General features: G+C 51.1%; 37 non-coding genes across 37 annotated transcripts; 26 read left to right on the top strand and 11 right to left on the bottom strand.

The window, feature by feature from the left end:
- The first annotated feature begins 2,051 nt into the window (after positions 1-2,051).
- On the top strand, positions 2,052-2,125 carry Trnav-cac. The gene has a single exon. It is a non-coding gene; the product is annotated as a tRNA-Val (tRNA).
- Positions 2,126-2,283: 158 nt separating this feature from the next.
- On the top strand, positions 2,284-2,356 carry Trnav-aac. Its single transcript has one exon. It is a non-coding gene; the product is annotated as a tRNA-Val (tRNA).
- Positions 2,357-3,078: 722 nt separating this feature from the next.
- Trnap-agg lies at positions 3,079-3,154 on the bottom strand. Its single transcript has one exon. It is a non-coding gene; the product is annotated as a tRNA-Pro (tRNA).
- A 380-nt stretch (positions 3,155-3,534) lies between these two features.
- On the top strand, positions 3,535-3,607 carry Trnav-cac. The gene has a single exon. It is a non-coding gene; the product is annotated as a tRNA-Val (tRNA).
- Positions 3,608-3,765: 158 nt separating this feature from the next.
- On the top strand, positions 3,766-3,839 carry Trnav-aac. Its single transcript has one exon. It is a non-coding gene; the product is annotated as a tRNA-Val (tRNA).
- A 723-nt stretch (positions 3,840-4,562) lies between these two features.
- On the bottom strand, positions 4,563-4,636 carry Trnap-agg. The gene has a single exon. It is a non-coding gene; the product is annotated as a tRNA-Pro (tRNA).
- A 380-nt stretch (positions 4,637-5,016) lies between these two features.
- Positions 5,017-5,089, top strand: Trnav-cac. Its single transcript has one exon. It is a non-coding gene; the product is annotated as a tRNA-Val (tRNA).
- A 158-nt stretch (positions 5,090-5,247) lies between these two features.
- On the top strand, positions 5,248-5,320 carry Trnav-aac. Its single transcript has one exon. It is a non-coding gene; the product is annotated as a tRNA-Val (tRNA).
- Positions 5,321-6,047: 727 nt separating this feature from the next.
- On the bottom strand, positions 6,048-6,121 carry Trnap-agg. Its single transcript has one exon. It is a non-coding gene; the product is annotated as a tRNA-Pro (tRNA).
- A 379-nt stretch (positions 6,122-6,500) lies between these two features.
- Positions 6,501-6,572, top strand: Trnav-cac. The gene has a single exon. It is a non-coding gene; the product is annotated as a tRNA-Val (tRNA).
- Positions 6,573-6,731: 159 nt separating this feature from the next.
- Trnav-aac lies at positions 6,732-6,804 on the top strand. Its single transcript has one exon. It is a non-coding gene; the product is annotated as a tRNA-Val (tRNA).
- A 1,180-nt stretch (positions 6,805-7,984) lies between these two features.
- On the top strand, positions 7,985-8,057 carry Trnav-cac. Its single transcript has one exon. It is a non-coding gene; the product is annotated as a tRNA-Val (tRNA).
- Positions 8,058-8,215: 158 nt separating this feature from the next.
- Positions 8,216-8,288, top strand: Trnav-aac. The gene has a single exon. It is a non-coding gene; the product is annotated as a tRNA-Val (tRNA).
- Positions 8,289-9,012: 724 nt separating this feature from the next.
- Trnap-agg lies at positions 9,013-9,086 on the bottom strand. Its single transcript has one exon. It is a non-coding gene; the product is annotated as a tRNA-Pro (tRNA).
- A 379-nt stretch (positions 9,087-9,465) lies between these two features.
- Positions 9,466-9,538, top strand: Trnav-cac. The gene has a single exon. It is a non-coding gene; the product is annotated as a tRNA-Val (tRNA).
- Positions 9,539-9,696: 158 nt separating this feature from the next.
- Trnav-aac lies at positions 9,697-9,770 on the top strand. Its single transcript has one exon. It is a non-coding gene; the product is annotated as a tRNA-Val (tRNA).
- Positions 9,771-10,494: 724 nt separating this feature from the next.
- Positions 10,495-10,568, bottom strand: Trnap-agg. The gene has a single exon. It is a non-coding gene; the product is annotated as a tRNA-Pro (tRNA).
- A 378-nt stretch (positions 10,569-10,946) lies between these two features.
- Trnav-cac lies at positions 10,947-11,019 on the top strand. Its single transcript has one exon. It is a non-coding gene; the product is annotated as a tRNA-Val (tRNA).
- A 158-nt stretch (positions 11,020-11,177) lies between these two features.
- On the top strand, positions 11,178-11,250 carry Trnav-aac. The gene has a single exon. It is a non-coding gene; the product is annotated as a tRNA-Val (tRNA).
- Positions 11,251-11,969: 719 nt separating this feature from the next.
- Trnap-agg lies at positions 11,970-12,044 on the bottom strand. The gene has a single exon. It is a non-coding gene; the product is annotated as a tRNA-Pro (tRNA).
- A 380-nt stretch (positions 12,045-12,424) lies between these two features.
- On the top strand, positions 12,425-12,497 carry Trnav-cac. The gene has a single exon. It is a non-coding gene; the product is annotated as a tRNA-Val (tRNA).
- Positions 12,498-12,655: 158 nt separating this feature from the next.
- On the top strand, positions 12,656-12,728 carry Trnav-aac. The gene has a single exon. It is a non-coding gene; the product is annotated as a tRNA-Val (tRNA).
- A 721-nt stretch (positions 12,729-13,449) lies between these two features.
- On the bottom strand, positions 13,450-13,523 carry Trnap-agg. The gene has a single exon. It is a non-coding gene; the product is annotated as a tRNA-Pro (tRNA).
- Positions 13,524-13,905: 382 nt separating this feature from the next.
- On the top strand, positions 13,906-13,978 carry Trnav-cac. Its single transcript has one exon. It is a non-coding gene; the product is annotated as a tRNA-Val (tRNA).
- A 158-nt stretch (positions 13,979-14,136) lies between these two features.
- Positions 14,137-14,209, top strand: Trnav-aac. The gene has a single exon. It is a non-coding gene; the product is annotated as a tRNA-Val (tRNA).
- Positions 14,210-14,931: 722 nt separating this feature from the next.
- Positions 14,932-15,005, bottom strand: Trnap-agg. The gene has a single exon. It is a non-coding gene; the product is annotated as a tRNA-Pro (tRNA).
- A 379-nt stretch (positions 15,006-15,384) lies between these two features.
- Trnav-cac lies at positions 15,385-15,458 on the top strand. The gene has a single exon. It is a non-coding gene; the product is annotated as a tRNA-Val (tRNA).
- Positions 15,459-15,616: 158 nt separating this feature from the next.
- On the top strand, positions 15,617-15,688 carry Trnav-aac. The gene has a single exon. It is a non-coding gene; the product is annotated as a tRNA-Val (tRNA).
- A 725-nt stretch (positions 15,689-16,413) lies between these two features.
- Positions 16,414-16,488, bottom strand: Trnap-agg. The gene has a single exon. It is a non-coding gene; the product is annotated as a tRNA-Pro (tRNA).
- Positions 16,489-16,868: 380 nt separating this feature from the next.
- On the top strand, positions 16,869-16,941 carry Trnav-cac. The gene has a single exon. It is a non-coding gene; the product is annotated as a tRNA-Val (tRNA).
- A 159-nt stretch (positions 16,942-17,100) lies between these two features.
- On the top strand, positions 17,101-17,173 carry Trnav-aac. Its single transcript has one exon. It is a non-coding gene; the product is annotated as a tRNA-Val (tRNA).
- Positions 17,174-17,897: 724 nt separating this feature from the next.
- On the bottom strand, positions 17,898-17,971 carry Trnap-agg. Its single transcript has one exon. It is a non-coding gene; the product is annotated as a tRNA-Pro (tRNA).
- A 382-nt stretch (positions 17,972-18,353) lies between these two features.
- Trnav-cac lies at positions 18,354-18,427 on the top strand. The gene has a single exon. It is a non-coding gene; the product is annotated as a tRNA-Val (tRNA).
- Positions 18,428-18,586: 159 nt separating this feature from the next.
- On the top strand, positions 18,587-18,661 carry Trnav-aac. Its single transcript has one exon. It is a non-coding gene; the product is annotated as a tRNA-Val (tRNA).
- Positions 18,662-19,387: 726 nt separating this feature from the next.
- On the bottom strand, positions 19,388-19,461 carry Trnap-agg. Its single transcript has one exon. It is a non-coding gene; the product is annotated as a tRNA-Pro (tRNA).
- A 380-nt stretch (positions 19,462-19,841) lies between these two features.
- Trnav-cac lies at positions 19,842-19,914 on the top strand. Its single transcript has one exon. It is a non-coding gene; the product is annotated as a tRNA-Val (tRNA).
- Positions 19,915-20,073: 159 nt separating this feature from the next.
- Positions 20,074-20,146, top strand: Trnav-aac. The gene has a single exon. It is a non-coding gene; the product is annotated as a tRNA-Val (tRNA).
- Positions 20,147-20,157: the final 11 nt, after the last annotated feature.

Raw genomic sequence — 20,157 nt, 5'->3', positions numbered from 1 at the left:
GGCATTTTGCCTTTTGTATTAAATTCGGATGCAATTTCTGTGTTTCATCGTCAATAAGAAGGTGCAAGGTATACAGTAAACCTGAAGTGAAGCATCGTAATCTAAAACTGGACTCACAGGAGAGGTTCAAATCACAGAAAGTGAGAGTGTCAGTCCTCATTTACTTAAATCGGCATTGTGCCTTTTGTATTAAATTCGGATGCAATTTCTGTGATTCATCGTCAATAAAAATGTCCAAGGTATACAGTAAACCTGAAGTGAAGCATCGGAATCTAAAACTGGACTCACAGGAGGGGTTTCAAATTATAGAAAGTGAGAGTGTCTGTCCTCTTGTTCTTAAGTCGGCATTGTGCCTTTTGTATTAAATTCGGATGCAATTTCTGTATTTCATTTCGTCAATAAGAAAGTGCAAGGTATACAGTAAAAACTGTAGTGAAGGCATCGGAATCTATAACTGGACTCACAGGAGAGGTCCAAATCATAGAAAGAGAGAGTGTCAATCCTCTTTTACTTAAGTCGGCAATGTGCCTTTTGTTTAAAATCCGGATGCAATATCTGTGTTTCATCGTCAGTAAGAAGGTCCAAGGGATACAGTAAACCTGAAGTGAAGCATCGGAATCTAAAACTGGACCCACAGGAGAGTTTCAAATCATAGAAAGGGAGAATGTCAGTCCTCTTGTACTTAAGTCGGCATTGTGCCTTTTGTACTAAATTCGGATGCAATTTCTGTGTTTCATCGTCAATAAGAAGGTGCAAGGTATACACTAAACCTGAAGTGAAGCATCGGAATCCGAAACTGGACTCACAGGAGAAGTTCAAATCATAGAAAGTTAGAGTGCCAGTCCTCTTGTACTTAAGTCGGCATTGTGCCTTTTGTATTAAATCCAGATGCAATTTTATGTGTTTCATCGTCAATTAGAAGGTCCAATGTAAACCTTCGTAATCGCCTTCACGCGTCGGACCAGAGTGTCAATTGCTCACGTCGAATAAGAAATTCGTTTGATATTGACGGCGAGCTTTTTGCGCTGACTCAGCACTGACGTGCGATCAGTTTGCACAAAACGCGTTGGCTCGTCCGGGATTTGAACCCGGGACCTCCTGCACCCTAAGCAGGAATTATACCCATTTTTTTTTTTTTTTTTTTTTGAACCTGTCTCCACTGTTAGGACACTAAGCAGTGTGGTTAGCTGCATTCAACCCCCGTGGCAATGTCTTGCAGTCCTCCAGCTTTGTTGACCACAGTTAGGTGCCTCGATAAGAGGTGGACAGGTGTCGCATCGCTCTCGCCGTCACTTGTTACCACGAATCGTACTTAACGTAGTTTTCTGCAAGCGTCAGCGTAGCGTCAGTCGAGCTAAGTCGGGCCAAGTCGCATAAGAGGAGCAACAAAATGCGCATTTCCGGTACCGGGAATCGAACCCGCGCCTCCTGGGTGAGAGCCAGGTACCCTAGCCACTTTGTTTTTTTTTATTTTTTTTTTAACGCGTCGGACCAGAGTGTCAATTGCTCACATCGAATAAGAAGTTCATTTGATATTGACGGCGAGCTTTTTGCGCTGACTCAGCCACTGACGTGCGATCAGTTTGCACAAAACGCTAGGGCTCGTCCGGGATTTTGAACCCGGGACCTCCTGCACCCTAAGCAGGAATCATACCCCTAGACCAACGAGCGCTGTGACACGGTGATTGCCAATTATTCCAATCCCTCGATGTCGTCCAGGGTGCCCTGGAAGTCTCGTGTACGCTGGCGGGATGGGGGCGGCCTTCCTGGGCTGTCGGTACCTTCATGTAGAGCTGCCGCTGGGCTCGCACTGCTTGCTGCTGAGAAAGTGATTGCTTTGCTGATATGACTCGCAATAACGACTGCGCGAAACGCCGCTATCTCGTTAGGGGTGCTACAGCAGACCACCCTCTCGAGCACCCCGAAGACTTCTTGAGCCCTCGGCTGTGATGGGTTCCAGGCTGACAAAAGATCTGTCGTGTGTGCATTCGCCGACGATAGAAAGGCTGAGGCAAGTTTGAGTGAAAAAGGATGGACTCGTCGTGTCCGTCGTTTCCGTAGTGTAGCGGTTATCACGTCTGCTTCACACGCAGAAGGTCCCCGGTTCGATCCCGGGCGGGAAACAGTATTTTCCTGCCTATGTCGTATTGTCCTCCAATGAGCCACTTCGTGTGTGGATCTGCCGCACGTCCCTTCGTTTTGCAAGTACCACATTTATTGAATTTTTTAGTTACGATGGCAACATCACTACAAGTTGTCTGTGCAGTACGGTGCACACAAGCAGTTTCCGTGGTGTAGCGGTTATCACGTCTGCCTAACACGCAGAAGGTCCCCGGTTCGATCCCGGGCGGAAACACTTTTTCATCACTTTAAGCAAGACTTACTAACATGCATCTGCTACCACCTGTACCCGAAACCTTCGTAATCGCCTTCACGCGTCGGACCAGAGTGTCAATTGCTCACGTCGAATAAGAAATTCGTTTGATATTGACGGCGAGCTTTTTGCGCTGACTCAGCCACTGACGTGCGATCAGTTTGCACAAAACGCGTTGGCTCGTCCGGGATTTGAACCCGGGACCTCCTGCACCCTAAGCAGGAATTATACCCATTTTTTTTTTTTTTTTTTTTGAACCTGTCTCCACTGTTAGGACACTAAGCAGTGTGGTTAGCTGCATTCAACCCCCGTGGCAATGTCTTGCAGTCCTCAGCTTTGTTGACCACAGTTAGGTGCCTCGATAAGAGGTGGACAGGTGTCGCATCGCTCTCGCCGTCACTTGTTACCACGAATCGTACTTAACGTAGTTTTCTGCAAGCGTCAGCGTAGCGTCAGTCGAGCTAAGTCGGGCCAAGTCGCATAAGAGGAGCAACAAAATGCGCATTTCCGGTACCGGGAATCGAACCCGCGCCTCCTGGGTGAGAGCCAGGTACCCTAGCCACTTTGTTTTTTTTTATTTTTTTTTTAACGCGTCGGGACCAGAGTGTCAATTGCTCACATCGAATAAGAAGTTCATTTGATATTGACGGCGAGCTTTTTGCGCTGACTCAGCCACTGACGTGCGATCAGTTTGCACAAAACGCTAGGGGCTCGTCCGGGATTTGAACCCGGGACCTCCTGCACCCTAAGCAGGAATCATACCCCTAGACCCAACGAGCGCTGTGACACGGTGATTGCCAATTATTCCAATCCCTCGATGTCGTCCAGGGTGCCCTGGAAGTCTCGTGTACGCTGGCGGGATGGGGGCGGCCTTCCTGGGCTGTCGGTACCTTCATGTAGAGCTGCCGCTGGGCTCGCACTGCTTGCTGCTGAGAAAGTGATTGCTTTGCTGATATGACTCGCAATAACGACTGCGCGAAACGCCGCTATCTCGTTAGGGGTGCTACGGCAGACACCCTCTCGAGCACCCCGAAGACTTCTTGAGCCCTCGGCTGTGATGGGGTTCCAGGCTGACAAAAGATCTGTCGTGTGTGCATTCGCCGACGATAGAAAGGCTGAGGCAAGTTTGAGTGAAAAAGGATGGACTCGTCGTGTCCGTCGTTTCCGTAGTGTAGCGGTTATCACGTCTGCTTCACACGCAGAAGGTCCCCGGTTCGATCCCGGGCGGGAACAGTATTTTCCTGCCTATGTCGTATTGTCCTCCAATGAGCCACTTCGTGTGTGGATCTGCCGCACGTCCCTTCGTTTTGCAAGTACCACATTTATTGAATTTTTTAGTTACGATGGCAACATCACTACAAGTTGTCTGTGCAGTACGGTGCACACAAGCAGTTTCCGTGGTGTAGCGGTTATCACGTCTGCCTAACACGCAGAAGGTCCCCGGTTCGATCCCCGGGCGGAAACACTTTTTCATCACTTTAAGCAAGACTTACTAACATGCATCTGCTACCACCTGTACCCGAAACCTTCGTAATCGCCTTCACGCGTCGGACCAGAGTGTCAATTGCTCACGTCGAATAAGAAATTCGTTGATATTGACGGCGAGCTTTTTGCGCTGACTCAGCCACTGACGTGCGATCAGTTTGCACAAAACGCGTTGGCTCGTCCGGGATTTGAACCCGGGACCTCCTGCACCCTAAGCAGGAATTATACCCATTTTTTTTTTTTTTTTTTTTGAACCTGTCTCCACTGTTAGGACACTAAGCAGTGTGGTTAGCTGCATTCAACCCCCGTGGCAATGTCTTGCAGTCCCTCCAGCTTTGTTGACCACAGTTAGGTGCCTCGATAAGAGGTGGACAGGTGTCGCATCGCTCTCGCCGTCACTTGTTACCACGAATCGTACTTAACGTAGTTTTCTGCAAGCGTCAGCGTAGCGTCAGTCGAGCTAAGTCGGGCCAAGTCGCATAAGAGGAGCAACAAAATGCGCATTTCCGGTACCGGGAATCGAACCCGCGCCTCCTGGGTGAGAGCCAGGTACCCTAGCCACTTTGTTTTTTTTTATTTTTTTTTTTAACGCGTCGGACCAGAGTGTCAATTGCTCACATCGAATAAGAAGTTCATTTGATATTGACGGCGAGCTTTTTGCGCTGACTCAGCCACTGACGTGCGATCAGTTTGCACAAAACGCTAGGGCTCGTCCGGGATTTGAACCCGGGACCTCCTGCACCCTAAGCAGGAATCATACCCCTAGACCAACGAGCGCTGTGACACGGTGATTGCCAATTATTCCAATCCCTCGATGTCGTCCAGGGTGCCCTGGAAGTCTCGTGTACGCTGGCGGGATGGGGGCGGCCTTCCTGGGCTGTCGGTACCTTCATGTAGAGCTGCCGCTGGGCTCGCACTGCTTGCTGCTGAGAAAGTGATTGCTTTGCTGATATGACTCGCAATAACGACTGCGCGAAACGCCGCTATCTCGTTAGGGGTGCTACGGCAGACACCCTCTCGAGCACCCCGAAGACTTCTTGAGCCCTCGGCTGTGATGGGTTCCAGGCTGACAAAAGATCTGTCGGTGTGTGCATTCGCCGACGATAGAAAGGCTGAGGCAAGTTTGAGTGAAAAAGGATGGACTCGTCGTGTCCGTCGTTTCCGTAGTGTAGCGGTTATCACGTCTGCTTCACACGCAGAAGGTCCCCGGTTCGATCCCGGGCGGGAACAGTATTTTCCTGCCTATGTCGTATTGTCCTCCAATGAGCCACTTCGTGTGTGGATCTGCGCACGTCCCTTCGTTTTGCAAGTACCACATTTATTGAATTTTTTTAGTTACGATGGCAACATCACTACAAGTTGTCTGTGCAGTACGGTGCACACAAGCAGTTTCCGTGGTGTAGCGGTTATCACGTCTGCCTAACACGCAGAAGGTCCCCGGTTCGATCCCGGGCGGAAACACTTTTTCATCACTTTAAGCAAGACTTACTAACATGCATCTGCTACCACCTGTACCCGAAACCTTCGTAATCGCCTTCACGCGTCGGACCAGAGTGTCAATTGCTCACGTCGAATAAGAAATTCGTTTGATATTGACGGCGAGCTTTTTGCGCTGACTCAGCCACTGACGTGCGATCAGTTTGCACAAAACGCGTTGGCTCGTCCGGGATTTGAACCCGGGACCTCCTGCACCCTAAGCAGGAATTATACCCATTTTTTTTTTTTTTTTTTTTTTTTGAACCTGTCTCCACTGTTAGGACACTAAGCAGTGTGGTTAGCTGCATTCAACCCCCGTGGCAATGTCTTGCAGTCCTCCAGCTTTGTTGACCACAGTTAGGTGCCTCGATAAGAGGTGGACAGGTGTCGCATCGCTCTCGCCGTCACTTGTTACCACGAATCGTACTTAACGTAGTTTTCTGCAAGCGTCAGCGTAGCGTCAGTCGAGCTAAGTCGGGCCAAGTCGCATAAGAGAGAGCAACAAAATGCGCATTCCGGTACCGGGAATCGAACCCGCGCCTCCTGGGTGAGAGCCAGGTACCCTAGCCACTTTGTTTTTTTTTATTTTTTTTTTAACGCGTCGGACCAGAGTGTCAATTGCTCACATCGAATAAGAAGTTCATTTGATATTGACGGCGAGCTTTTTGCGCTGACTCAGCCACTGACGTGCGATCAGTTTTGCACAAAACGCTAGGGCTCGTCCGGGATTTGAACCCGGGACCTCCTGCACCCTAAGCAGGAATCATACCCCTAGACCAACGAGCGCTGTGACACGGTGATTGCCAATTATTCCAATCCCTCGATGTCGTCCAGGGTGCCCTGGAAGTCTCGTGTACGCTGGCGGGATGGGGGCGGCCTTCCTGGGCTGTCGGTACCTTCATGTAGAGCTGCCGCTGGGCTCGCACTGCTTGCTGCTGAGAAAGTGATTGCTTTGCTGATATGACTCGCAATAACGACTGCGCGAAACGCCGCTATCTCGTTAGGGGTGCTACGGCAGACACCCTCTCGAGCACCCCGAAGACTTCTTGAGCCCTCGGCTGTGATGGGTTCCAGGCTGACAAAAGATCTGTCGTGTGTGCATTCGCCGACGATAGAAAGGCTGAGGCAAGTTTGAGTGAAAAAGGATGGACTCGTCGTGTCCGTCGTTTCCGTAGTGTAGCGGTTATCACGTCTGCTTCACACGCAGAAGGTCCCCGGTTCGATCCCGGCGGGAACAGTATTTTCCTGCCTATGTCGTATTGTCCTCCAATGAGCCACTTCGTGTGTGGATTCTGCCGCACGTCCCTTCGTTTTGCAAGTACCACATTTATTGAATTTTTTAGTTACGATGGCAACATCACTACAAGTTGTCTGTGCAGTACGGTGCACACAAGCAGTTTCCGTGGTGTAGCGGTTATCACGTCTGCCTAACACGCAGAAGGTCCCCGGTTCGATCCCGGGCGGAAACACTTTTTCATCACTTTAAGCAAGACTTACTAACATGCATCTGCTACCACCTGTACCCGAAACCTTCGTAATCGCCTTCACCGCGTCGGACCAGAGTGTCAATTGCTCACGTCGAATAAGAAATTCGTTTGATATTGACGGCGAGCTTTTTGCGCTGACTCAGCCACTGACGTGCGAATCAGTTTGCACAAAACGCGTTGGCTCGTCCGGGATTTGAACCCGGGACCTCCTGCACCCTAAGCAGGAATTATACCCATTTTTTTTTTTTTTTTTTTGAACCTGTCTCCACTGTTAGGACACTAAGCAGTGTGGTTAGCTGCATTCAACCCCCGTGGCAATGTCTTGCAGTCCTCAGCTTTGTTGACCACAGTTAGGTGCCTCGATAAGAGGTGGACAGGTGTCGCATCGCTCTCGCCGTCACTTGTTACCACGAATCGTACTTAACGTAGTTTTCTGCAAGCGTCAGCGTAGCGTCAGTCGAGCTAAGTCGGGCCAAGTCGCATAAGAGGAGCAACAAAATGCGCATTTCCGGTACCGGAATCGAACCCGCGCCTCCTGGGTTGAGAGCCAGGTACCCTAGCCACTTTGTTTTTTTTTATTTTTTTTTTTTAACGCGTCGGACCAAGAGTGTCAATTGCTCACATCGAATAAGAAGTTCATTTGATATTGACGGCGAGCTTTTTTGCGCTGACTCAGCCACTGACGTGCGATCAGTTTGCACAAAACGCTAGGGCTCGTCCGGGATTTGAACCCGGGACCTCCTGCACCCTAAGCAGGAATCATACCCCTAGGACCAACGAGCGCTGTGACACGGTGATTGCCAATTATTCCAATCCCTCGATGTCGTCCAGGGTGCCCTGGAAGTCTCGTGTACGCTGGCGGGATGGGGGCGGCCTTCCTGGGCTGTCGGTACCTTCATGTAGAGCTGCCGCTGGGCTCGCACTGCTTGCTGCTGAGAAAGTGATTGCTTTGCTGATATGACTCGCAATAACGACTGCGCGAAACGCCGCTATCTCGTTAGGGGTGCTACGGCAGACACCCTCTCGAGCACCCCGAAGACTTCTTGAGCCCTCGGCTGTGATGGGTTCCAGGCTGACAAAAGATCTGTCGTGTGTGCATTCGCCGACGATAGAAAGGCTGAGGCAAGTTGAGTGAAAAAGGATGGGACTCGTCGTGTCCGTCGTTTCCGTAGTGTAGCGGTTATCACGTCTGCTTCACACGCAGAAGGTCCCCGGTTCGATCCCGGGCGGGAACAGTATTTTCCTGCCTATGTCGTATTGTCCTCCAATGAGCCACTTCGTGTGTGGATCTGCCGCACGTCCCTTCGTTTTGCAAGTACCACATTTATTGAATTTTTTAGTTACGATGGCAACATCACTACAAGTTGTCTGTGCAGTACGGTGCACACAAGCAGTTTCCGTGGTGTTAGCGGTTATCACGTCTGCCTAACACGCAGAAGGTCCCCGGTTCGATCCGGGCGGAAACACTTTTTCATCACTTTAAGCAAGACTTACTAACATGCATCTGCTACCACCTGTACCCGAAACCTTCGTAATCGCCTTCACGCGTCGGACCAGAGTGTCAATTGCTCACGTCGAATAAGAAATTCGTTTGATATTGACGGCGAGCTTTTTGCGCTGACTCAGCCACTGACCGTGCGATCAGTTTGCACAAAACGCGTTGGCTCGTCCGGGATTTGAACCCGGGACCTCCTGCACCCTAAGCAGGAATTATACCCATTTTTTTTTTTTTTTTTGAACCTGTCTCCACTGTTAGGACACTAAGCAGTTGTGGTTAGCTGCATTCAACCCCCCGTGGCAATGTCTTGCAGTCCTCCAGCTTTGTTGACCACAGTTAGGTGCCTCGATAAGAGGTGGACAGGTGTCGCATCGCTCTCGCCGTCACTTGTTACCACGAATCGTACTTAACGTAGTTTTCTGCAAGCGTCAGCGTAGCGTCAGTCGAGCTAAGTCGGGCCAAGTCGCATAAGAGGAGCAACAAAATGCGCATTTCCGGTACCGGGAATCGAACCCGCGCCTCCTGGGTGAGAGCCAGGTACCCTAGCCACTTTGTTTTTTTTTATTTTTTTTTTTAACGCGTCGGACCAGAGTGTCAATTGCTCACATCGAATAAGAAGTTCATTTGATATTGACGGCGAGCTTTTTGCGCTGACTCAGCCACTGACGTGCGATCAGTTTGCACAAAAACGCTAGGGCTCGTCCGGGATTTGAACCCGGGACCTCCTGCACCCTAAGCAGGAATCATACCCCTAGACCAACGAGCGCTGTGACACGGTGATTGCCAATTATTCCAATCCCTCGATGTCGTCCAGGGTGCCCTGGAAGTCTCGTGTACGCTGGCGGGATGGGGGCGGCCTTCCTGGGCTGTCGGTACCTTCATGTAGAGCTGCCGCTGGGCTCGCACTGCTTGCTGCTGAGAAAGTGATTGCTTTGCTGATATGACTCGCAATAACGACTGCGCGAAACGCCGCTATCTCGTTAGGGGTGCTACGGCAGACACCCTCTCGAGCACCCCGAAGACTTCTTGAGCCCTCGGCTGTGATGGGTTCCAGGCTGACAAAAGATCTGTCGTGTGTGCATTCGCCGACGATAGAAAGGCTGAGGCAAGTTTGAGTGAAAAAGGATGGACTCGTCGTGTCCGTCGTTTCCGTAGTGTAGCGGTTATCACGTCTGCTTCACACGCAGAAGGTCCCCGGTTCGATCCCGGGCGGGAACAGTATTTTCCTGCCTATGTCGTATTGTCCTCCAATGAGCCACTTCGTGTGTGGATCTGCCGCACGTCCCTTCGTTTTGCAAGTACCACATTTATTGAATTTTTTAGTTACGATGGCAACATCACTACAAGTTGTCTGTGCAGTACGGTGCACACAAGCAGTTTCCGTGGTTGTAGCGGTTATCACGTCTGCCTAACACGCAGAAGGTCCCCGGTTCGATCCCGGGCGGAAACACTTTTTCATCACTTTAAGCAAGACTTACTAACATGCATCTGCTACCACCTGTACCCGAAACCTTCGTAATCGCCTTCACGCGTCGGACCAGAGTGTCAATTGCTCACGTCGAATAAGAAATTCGTTTGATATTGACGGCGAGCTTTTTGCGCTGACTCAGCCACTGACGTGCGATCAGTTTGCACAAAACGCGTTGGCTCGTCCGGGATTTGAACCCGGGACCTCCTGCACCCTAAGCAGGAATTATACCCATTTTTTTTTTTTTTTTTTTTGAACCTGTCTCCACTGTTAGGACACTAAGCAGTGTGGTTAGCTGCATTCAACCCCCGTGGCAATGTCTTGCAGTCCTCCAGCTTTGTTGACCACAGTTAGGTGCCTCGATAAGAGGTGGACAGGTGTCGCATCGCTCTCGCCGTCACTTGTTACCACGAATCGTACTTAACGTAGTTTTCTGCAAGCGTCAGCGTAGCGTCAGTCGAGCTAAGTCGGCCAAGTCGCATAAGAGGAGCAACAAAATGCGCATTTCCGGTACCGGGAATCGAACCCGCGCCTCCTGGGTGAGAGCCAGGTACCCTAGCCCACTTTGTTTTTTTTTATTTTTTTTTTAACGCGTCGGACCAGAGTGTCAATTGCTCACATCGAATAAGAAGTTCATTTGATATTGACGGCGAGCTTTTTGCGCTGACTCAGCCACTGACGTGCGATCAGTTTGCACAAAACGCTAGGGCTCGTCCGGGATTTGAACCCGGGACCTCCTGCACCCTAAGCAGGAATCATACCCCTAGACCAACGAGCGCCTGTGACACGGTGATTGCCAATTATTCCAATCCCTCGATGTCGTCCAGGGTGCCCTGGAAGTCTCGTGTACGCTGGCGGGATGGGGGCGGCCTTCCTGGGCTGTCGGTACCTTCATGTAGAGCTGCCGCTGGGCTCGCACTGCTTGCTGCTGAGAAAGTGATTGCTTTGCTGATATGACTCGCAATAACGACTGCGCGAAACGCCGCTATCTCGTTAGGGGTGCTACGGCAGACACCCTCTCGAGCACCCCGAAGACTTCTTGAGCCCTCGGCTGTGATGGGTTCCAGGCTGACAAAAGATCTGTCGTGTGTGCATTCGCCGACGATAGAAAGGCTGAGGCAAGTTTGAGTGAAAAAGGATGGACTCGTCGTGTCCGTCGTTTCCGTAGTGTAGCGGTTATCACGTCTGCTTCACACGCAGAAGGTCCCCGGTTCGATCCCGGGCGGGAACAGTATTTTCCTGCCTATGTCGTATTGTCCTCCAATGAGCCACTTCGTGTGTGGATCTGCCGCACGTCCCTTCGTTTTGCAAGTACCACATTTATTGAATTTTTTAGTTACGATGGCAACATCACTACAAGTTGTCTGTGCAGTACGGTGCACACAAGCAGTTTCCGTGGTGTAGCGGTTATCACGTCTGCCTAACACGCAGAAGGTCCCCGGTTCGATCCCGGGCGGAAACACTTTTTCATCACTTTAAGCAAGACTTACTAACATGCATCTGCTACCACCTGTACCCGAAACCTTCGTAATCGCCTTCACGCGTCGGACCAGAGTGTCAATTGCTCACGTCGAATAAGAAATTCGTTTGATATTGACGGCGAGCTTTTTGCGCTGACTCAGCCACTGACGTGCGATCAGTTTGCACAAAACGCGTTGGCTCGTCCGGGATTTGAACCCGGGACCTCCTGCACCCTAAGCAGGAATTATACCCATTTTTTTTTTTTTTTTTTGAACCTGTCTCCACTGTTAGGACACTAAGCAGTGTGGTTAGCTGCATTCAACCCCCCGTGGCAATGTCTTGCAGTCCTCCAGCTTTGTTGACCACAGTTAGGTGCCTCGATAAGAGGTGGACAGGTGTCGCATCGCTCTCGCCGTCACTTGTTACCACGAATCGTACTTAACGTAGTTTTCTGCAAGCGTCAGCGTAGCGTCAGTCGAGCTAAGTCGGGCCAAGTCGCATAAGAGGAGCAACAAAATGCGCATTTCGGTACCGGGAATCGAACCCGCGCCTCCTGGGTGAGAGCCAGGTACCCTAGCCACTTTGTTTTTTTTTATTTTTTTTTTAACGCGTCGACCAGAGTGTCAATTGCTCACATCGAATAAGAAGTTCATTTGATATTGACGGCGAGCTTTTTGCGCTGACTCAGCCACTGACGTGCGATCAGTTTGCACAAAACGCTAGGGCTCGTCCCGGGATTTGAACCCGGGACCTCCTGCACCCTAAGCAGGAATCATACCCCTAGACCAACGAGCGCTGTGACACGGTGATTGCCAATTATTCCAATCCCTCGATGTCGTCCAGGGTGCCCCTGGAAGTCTCGTGTACGCTGGCGGGATGGGGGCGGCCTTCCTGGGCTGTCGGTACCTTCATGTAGAGCTGCCGCTGGGCTCGCACTGCTTGCTGCTGAGAAAGTGATTGCTTTGCTGATATGACTCGCAATAACGACTGCGCGAAACGCCGCTATCTCGTTAGGGGTGCTACGGCAGACACCCTCTCGAGCACCCCGAAGACTTCTTGAGCCCTCGGCTGTGATGGGTTCCAGGCTGACAAAAGATCTGTCGTGTGTGCATTCGCCGACGATAGAAAGGCTGAGGCAAGTTTGAGTGAAAAAGGATGGACTCGTCGTGTCCGTCGTTTCCGTAGTGTAGCGGTTATCACGTCTGCTTCACACGCAGAAGGTCCCGGTTCGATCCCGGGCGGGGAACAGTATTTTCCTGCCTATGTCGTATTGTCCTCCAATGAGCCACTTCGTGTGTGGATCTGCCGCACGTCCCTTCGTTTTGCAAGTACCACATTTATTGAATTTTTTAGTTACGATGGCAACATCACTACAAGTTGTCTGTGCAGTACGGTGCACACAAGCAGTTTCCGTGGTGTAGCGGTTATCACGTCTGCCTAACACGCAGAAGGTCCCCGGTTCGATCCCGGGCGGAAACACTTTTTCATCACTTTAAGCAAGACTTACTAACATGCATCTGCTACCACCTGTACCCGAAACCTTCGTAATCGCCTTCACGCGTCGGACCAGAGTGTCAATTGCTCACGTCGAATAAGAAATTCGTTTGATATTGACGGCGAGCTTTTTGCGCTGACTCAGCCACTGACGTGCGATCAGTTTGCCACAAAACGCGTTGGCTCGTCCGGGATTTGAACCCGGGACCTCCTGCACCCTAAGCAGGAATTATACCCATTTTTTTTTTTTTTTTTTTGAACTGTCTCCACTGTTAGGACACTAAGCAGTGTGGTTAGCTGCATTCAACCCCCGTGGCAATGTCTTGCAGTCCTCCAGCTTTGTTGACCACAGTTAGGTGCCTCGATAAGAGGTGGACAGGTGTCGCATCGCTCTCGCCGTCACTTGTTACCACGAATCGTACTTAACGTAGTTTTCTGCAAGCGTCAGCGTAGCGTCAGTCGAGCTAAGTCGGGCCAAGTCGCATAAGAGGAGCAACAAAATGCGCATTTCCGGTACCGGGAATCGAACCCGCGCCTCCTGGGTGAGAGCCAGGTACCCTAGCCACTTTGTTTTTTTTTATTTTTTTTTTAACGCGTCGGACCAGAGTGTCAATTGCTCACATCGAATAAGAAGTTCATTTGATATTGACGGCGAGCTTTTTGCGCTGACTCAGCCACTGACGTGCGATCAGTTTGCACAAAACGCTAGGGCTCGTCCGGGATTTGAACCCGGGACCTCCTGCACCCTAAGCAGGAATCATACCCCTAGACCAACGAGCGCTGTGACACGGTGAATTGCCAATTATTCCAATCCCTCGATGTCGTCCAGGGTTGCCCTGGAAGTCTCGTGTACGCTGGCGGGATGGGGGCGGCCTTCCTGGGCTGTCGGTACCTTCATGTAGAGCTGCCGCTGGGCTCGCACTGCTTGCTGCTGAGAAAGTGATTGCTTTGCTGATATGACTCGCAATAACGACTGCGCGAAACGCCGCTATCTCGTTAGGGGTGCTACGGCAGACACCCTCTCGAGCACCCCGAAGACTTCTTGAGCCCTCGGCTGTGATGGGTTCCAGGCTGACAAAAGATCTGTCGTGTGTGCATTCGCCGACGATAGAAAGGCTGAGGCAAGTTTGAGTGAAAAAGGAATGGACTCGTCGTGTCCGTCGTTTCCGTAGTGTAGCGGTTATCACGTCTGCTTCACACGCAGAAGGTCCCCGGTTCGATCCCGGGCGGGAACAGTATTTTCCTGCCTATGTCGTATTGTCCTCCAATGAGCCACTTCGTGTGTGGATCTGCCGCACGTCCCTTCGTTTTGCAAGTACCACATTTATTGAATTTTTTAGTTACGATGGCAACATCACTACAAGTTGTCTGTGCAGTACGGTGCACACAAGCAGTTTCCGTGGTGTAGCGGTTATCACGTCTGCCTAACACGCAGAAGGTCCCCGGTTCGATCCCGGGCGGAAACACTTTTTCATCACTTTAAGCAAGACTTACTAACATGCATCTGCTACCACCTGTACCCGAAACCTTCGTAATCGCCTTCACGCGTCGGACCAGAGTGTCAATTGCTCACGTCGAATAAGAAATTCGTTTGATATTGTGACGGCGAGCTTTTTGCGCTGACTCAGCACTGACGTGCGATCAGTTTGCACAAAACGCGTTGGCTCGTCGGGATTTGAACCCGGGACCTCCTGCACCCTAAGCAGGAATTATACCCATTTTTTTTTTTTTTTTTTTGAACCTGTCTCCACTGTTAGGACACTAAGCAGTGTGGTTAGCTGCATTCAACCCCCGTGGCAATGTCTTGCAGTCCTCCAGCTTTGTTGACCACAGTTAGGTGCCTCGATAAGAGGTGGACAGGTGTCGCATCGCTCTCGCCGTCACTTGTTACCACGAATCGTACTTAACGTAGTTTTCTGCAAGCGTCCAGCGTAGCGTCAGTCGAGCTAAGTCGGGCCAAGTCGCATAAGAGGAGCAACAAAATGCGCATTTCCGGTACCGGGAATCGAACCCGCGCCTCCTGGGTGAGAGCCAGGTACCCTAGCCACTTTGTTTTTTTTTATTTTTTTTTTAACGCGTCGGACCAGAGTGTCAATTGCTCACATCGAATAAGAAGTTCATTTGATATTGACGGCGAGCTTTTTGCGCTGACTCAGCCACTGACGTGCGATCAGTTTGCACAAAACGCTAGGGCTCGTCCGGGATTTGAACCCGGGACCTCCTGCACCCTAAGCAGGAATCATACCCCTAGACCAACGAGCGCTGTGACACGGTGATTGCCAATTATTCCAATCCCTCGATGTCGTCCAGGGTGCCCTGGAAGTCTCGTGTACGCTGGCGGGATGGGGGCGGCCTTCCTGGGCTGTCGGTACCTTCATGTAGAGCTGCCGCTGGGCTCGCACTGCTTGCTGCTGAGAAAGTGATTGCTTTGCTGATATGACTCGCAATAACGACTGCGCGAAACGCCGCTATCTCGTTAGGGGTGCTACGGCAGACACCCTCTCGAGCACCCCGAAGACTTCTTGAGCCCTCGGCTGTGATGGGTTCCAGGCTGACAAAAGATCTGTCGTGTGTGCATTCGCCGACGATAGAAAGGCTGAGGCAAGTTTGAGTGAAAAAGGATGGACTCGTCGTGTCCGTCGTTTCCGTAGTGTAGCGGTTATCACGTCTGCTTCACACGCAGAAGGTCCCCCGGTTCGATCCCGGGCGGGAACAGTATTTTCCTGCCTATGTCGTATTGTCCTCCAATGAGCCACTTCGTGTGTGGATCTGCCGCACGTCCCTTCGTTTTGCAAGTACCACATTTATTGAATTTTTTAGTTACGATGGCAACATCACTACAAGTTGTCTGTGCAGTACGGTGCACACAAGCAGTTTCCGTGGTGTAGCGGTTATCACGTCTGCCTAACACGCAGAAGGTCCCCGGTTCGATCCCGGCGGAAACACTTTTTCATCACTTTAAGCAAGACTACTAACATGCATCTGCTACCACCTGTACCCGAAACCCTTCGTAATCGCCTTCACGCGTCGGACCAGAGTGTCAATTGCTCACGTCGAATAAGAAATTCGTTTGATATTGACGGCGAGCTTTTTGCGCTGACTCAGCCACTGACGTGCGATCAGTTTGCACAAAACGCGTTGGCTCGTCCGGGATTTGAACCCGGGACCTCCTGCACCCTAAGCAGGAATTATACCCATTTTTTTTTTTTTTTTTTTGAACCTGTCTCCACTGTTAGGACACTAAGCAGTGTGGTTAGCTGCATTCAACCCCCGTGGCAATGTCTTGCAGTCCTCCAGCTTTGTTGACCACAGTTAGGTGCCTCGATAAGAGGTGGACAGGTGTCGCATCGCTCTCGCCGTCACTTGTTACCACGAATCGTACTTAACGTAGTTTTCTGCAAGCGTCAGCGTAGCGTCAGTCGAGCTAAGTCGGGCCAAGTCGCATAAGAGGAGCAACAAAATGCGCATTTCCGGTACCGGGAATCGAACCCGCGCCTCCTGGGTGAGAGCCAGGTACCCTAGCCACTTTGTTTTTTTTTTATTTTTTTTTTTAACGCGTCGGACCAGAGTGTCAATTGCTCACATCGAATAAGAAGTTCATTTGATATTGACGGCGAGCTTTTTTGCGCTGACTCAGCCACTGACGTGCGATCAGTTTTGCACAAAACGCTAGGGCTCGTCCCGGGATTTGAACCCGGGACCTCCTGCACCCTAAGCAGGAATCATACCCCTAGACCAACGAGCGCTGTGACACGGTGATTGCCAATTATTCCAATCCCTCGATGTCGTCCAGGGTGCCCTGGAAGTCTCGTGTACGCTGGCGGGATGGGGGCGGCCTTCCTGGGCTGTCGGTACCTTCATGTAGAGCTGCCGCTGGGCTCGCACTGCTTGCTGCTGAGAAAGTGATTGCTTTGCTGATATGACTCGCAATAACGACTGCGCGAAACGCCGCTATCTCGTTAGGGTGCTACGGCAGACACCCTCTCGAGCACCCCGAAGACTTCTTGAGCCCTCGGCTGTGATGGGTTCCAGGCTGAACAAAAGATCTGTCGTGTGTGCATTCGCCGACGATAGAAAGGCTGAGGCAAGTTTGAGTGAAAAAAGGATGGACTCGTCGTGCCCGTCGTTTCCGTAGTGTAGCGGTTATCACGTCTGCTTCACACGCAGAAGGTCCCCGGTTCGATCCCGGGCGGGAACAGTATTTTCCTGCCTATGTCGTATTGTCCTCCAATGAGCCACTTCGTGTGTGGATCTGCCGCACGTCCCTTCGGTTTTGCAAGTACCACATTTATTGAATTTTTTAGTTACGATGGCAACATCACTACAAGTTGTCTGTGCAGTACGGTGCACACAAGCAGTTTCCGTGGTGTAGCGGTTATCACGTCTGCCTAACACGCAGAAGGTCCCCGGTTCGATCCCGGGCGGAAACACTTTTTCATCACTTTAAGCAAGACTTACTAACATGCATCTGCTACCACCTGTACCCGAAACCTTCGTAATCGCCTTCACGCGTCGGACCAGAGTGTCAATTGCTCACGTCGAATAAGAAATTCGTTTGATATTGACGGCGAGCTTTTTGCGCTGACTCAGCCACTGACGTGCGATCAGTTTGCACAAAACGCGTTGGCTCGTCCGGGATTTGAACCCGGGACCTCCTGCACCCTAAGCAGGAATTATACCCATTTTTTTTTTTTTTTTTTTTGAACCCTGTCGTCCACTGTTAGGACACTAAGCAGTGTGGTTAGCTGCATTCAACCCCCGTGGCAATGTCTTGCAGTCCTCCAGCTTTGTTGACCACAGTTAGGTGCCTCGATAAGAGGTGGACAGGTGTCGCATCGCTCTCCGCCGTCACTTGTTACCACGAATCGTACTTAACGTAGTTTTCTGCAAGCGTCAGCGTAGCGTCAGTCGAGCTAAGTCGGGCCAAGTCGCATAAGAGGAGCAACAAAATGCGCATTTCCGGTACCGGGAATCGAACCGCGCCTCCTGGGTGAGAGCCAGGTACCCTAGCCACTTTGTTTTTTTTTATTTTTTTTTTAACGCGTCGGACCAGAGTGTCAATTGCTCACATCGAATAAGAAGTTCATTTGATATTGACGGCGAGCTTTTTGCGCTGACTCAGCCACTGACGTGCGATCAGTTTGCACAAAACGCTAGGGCTCGTCCGGGATTTGAACCCGGGACCTCCTGCACCCTAAGCAGGAATCATACCCCTAGACCAACGAGCGCTGTGACACGGTGATTGCCAATTATTCCAATCCCTCGATGTCGTCCAGGGTGCCCTGGAAGTCTCGTGTACGCTGGCGGGATGGGGGGCGGCCTTCTGGGCCTGTCGGTACCTTCATGTAGAGCTGCCCGCTGGGCTCGCACTGCTTGCTGCTGAGAAAGTGATTGCTTTGCTGATATGACTCGCAATAACGACTGCGCGAAACGCCGCTATCCTCGTTAGGGGTGCTACGGCAGACACCCTCTCGAGCACCCCGAAGACTTCTTGAGCCCTCGGCTGTGATGGGTTCCAGGCTGACAAAAGATCTGTCGTGTGTGCATTCGCCGACGATAGAAAGGCTGAGGCAAGTTTGAGTGAAAAAGGATGGACTCGTCGTGCCCGTCGTTTCCGTAGTGTAGCGGTTATCACGTCTGCTTCACACGCAGAAGGGTCCCCGGTTCGATCCCGGGCGGGAACAGTATTTTCCTGCCTATGTCGTATTGTCCTCCAATGAGCCACTTCGTGTGTGGATCTGCCGCACGTCCCTTCGTTTTGCAAGTACCACATTTATTGAATTTTTTAGTTACGATGGCAACATCACTTACAAGTTGTCTGTGCAGTACGGTGCACACAAGCAGTTTCCGTGGGTGTAGCGGTTATCACGTCTGCCTAACACGCAGAAGGTCCCCGGTTCGATCCCGGGGCGGAAACACTTTTTCATCACTTTAAGCAAGACTTACTAACATGCATCTGCTACCACCTGTACCCGAAACCTTCGTAATCGCCTTCACGCGTCGGACCAGAGTGTCAATTGCTCACGTCGAATAAGAAATTCGTTTGATATTGACGGCGAGCTTTTTGCGCTGACTCAGCCACTGACGTGCGATCAGTTTGCACAAAACGCGTTGGCTCGTCCGGGATTTGAACCCGGGACCCTCCTGCACCCTAAGCAGGAATTATACCCATCTTTTTTTTTTTTTTTTTTGAACCTGTCTCCACTGTTAGGACACTAAGCAGTGTGGTTAGCTGCATTCAACCCCCGTGGCAATGTCTTGCAGTCCTCCAGCTTTGTTGACCACAGTTAGGTGCCTCGATAAGAGGTGGACAGGTGTCGCATCGCTCTCGCCGTCACTTGTTACCACGAATCTGTACTTAACGTAGTTTTCTGCAAGCGTCAGCGTAGCGTCAGTCGAGCTAAGTCGGGCCAAGTCGCATAAGAGGAGCAACAAAATGCGCATTTCCGGTACCGGAATCGAACCCGCGCCTCCTGGGTGAGAGCCAGGTACCCTAGCCACTTTGTTTTTTTTTATTTTTTTTTTTAACGCGTCGGACCAGAGTGTCAATTGCTCACATCGAATAAGAAGTTCATTTGATATTGACGGCGAGCTTTTTGCGTTGACTCAGCCACTGACGTTGCGATCAGTTTGCACAAAAACGCTAGGGCTCGTCCGGGATTTGAACCCGGGACCTCCTGCACCCTAAGCAGGAATCATACCCCTAGACCAACGAGCGCTGTGACACGGTGATTGCCAATTATTCCAATCCCTCGATGTCGTCCAGGGTGCCCTGAAGGTCTCGTGTACGCTGGCGGGATGGGGGCGGCCTTCCTGGGCTGTCGGTACCTTCATGTAGAGCTGCCGCTGGGCTCGCACTGCTTGCTGCTGAGAAAGTGATTGCTTTGCTGATATGACTCGCATAACGACTGCGCGAAACGCCGCTATCTCGTTAGGGGTGCTACGGCAGACACCCTCTCGAGCACCCCGAAGACTTCTTGAGCCCTCGGCTGGTGATGGGTTCCAGGCTGACAAAAGATCTGTCGTGTGTGCATTCGCCGACGATAGAAAGGCTGAGGCAAGTTTGAGTGAAAAAGGATGGACTCGGTCGTGTCCGTCGTTTCCGTAGTGTAGCGGTTATCACGTCTGCTTCACACGCAGAAGGTCCCCGGTTCGATCCCGGGCGGGAACAGTATTTTCCTGCCTATGTCGTATTGTCCTCCAATGAGCCACTTCGTGTGTGGATCTGCCGCACGTCCCCTTCGTTTTGCAAGTACCACATTTATTGAATTTTTTAGTTACGATGGCAACATCACTACAAGTTGTCTGTGCAGTACGGTGCACACAAGCAGTTTCCGTGGTGTAGCGGTTATCACGTCTGCCTAACACGCAGAAGGTCCCCGGTTCGATCCCGGGCGGAAACACTTTTTCATCA

Source organism: Schistocerca piceifrons, unplaced genomic scaffold, assembly GCF_021461385.2.
Source record: "Schistocerca piceifrons isolate TAMUIC-IGC-003096 unplaced genomic scaffold, iqSchPice1.1 HiC_scaffold_1804, whole genome shotgun sequence".
In the NCBI taxonomy this organism is placed as follows: domain Eukaryota; kingdom Metazoa; phylum Arthropoda; class Insecta; order Orthoptera; family Acrididae; genus Schistocerca; species Schistocerca piceifrons.
The sequence above is the reverse complement of the archived record's forward strand: the minus strand, read 5'-3'. Positions and strand labels throughout refer to the sequence as shown.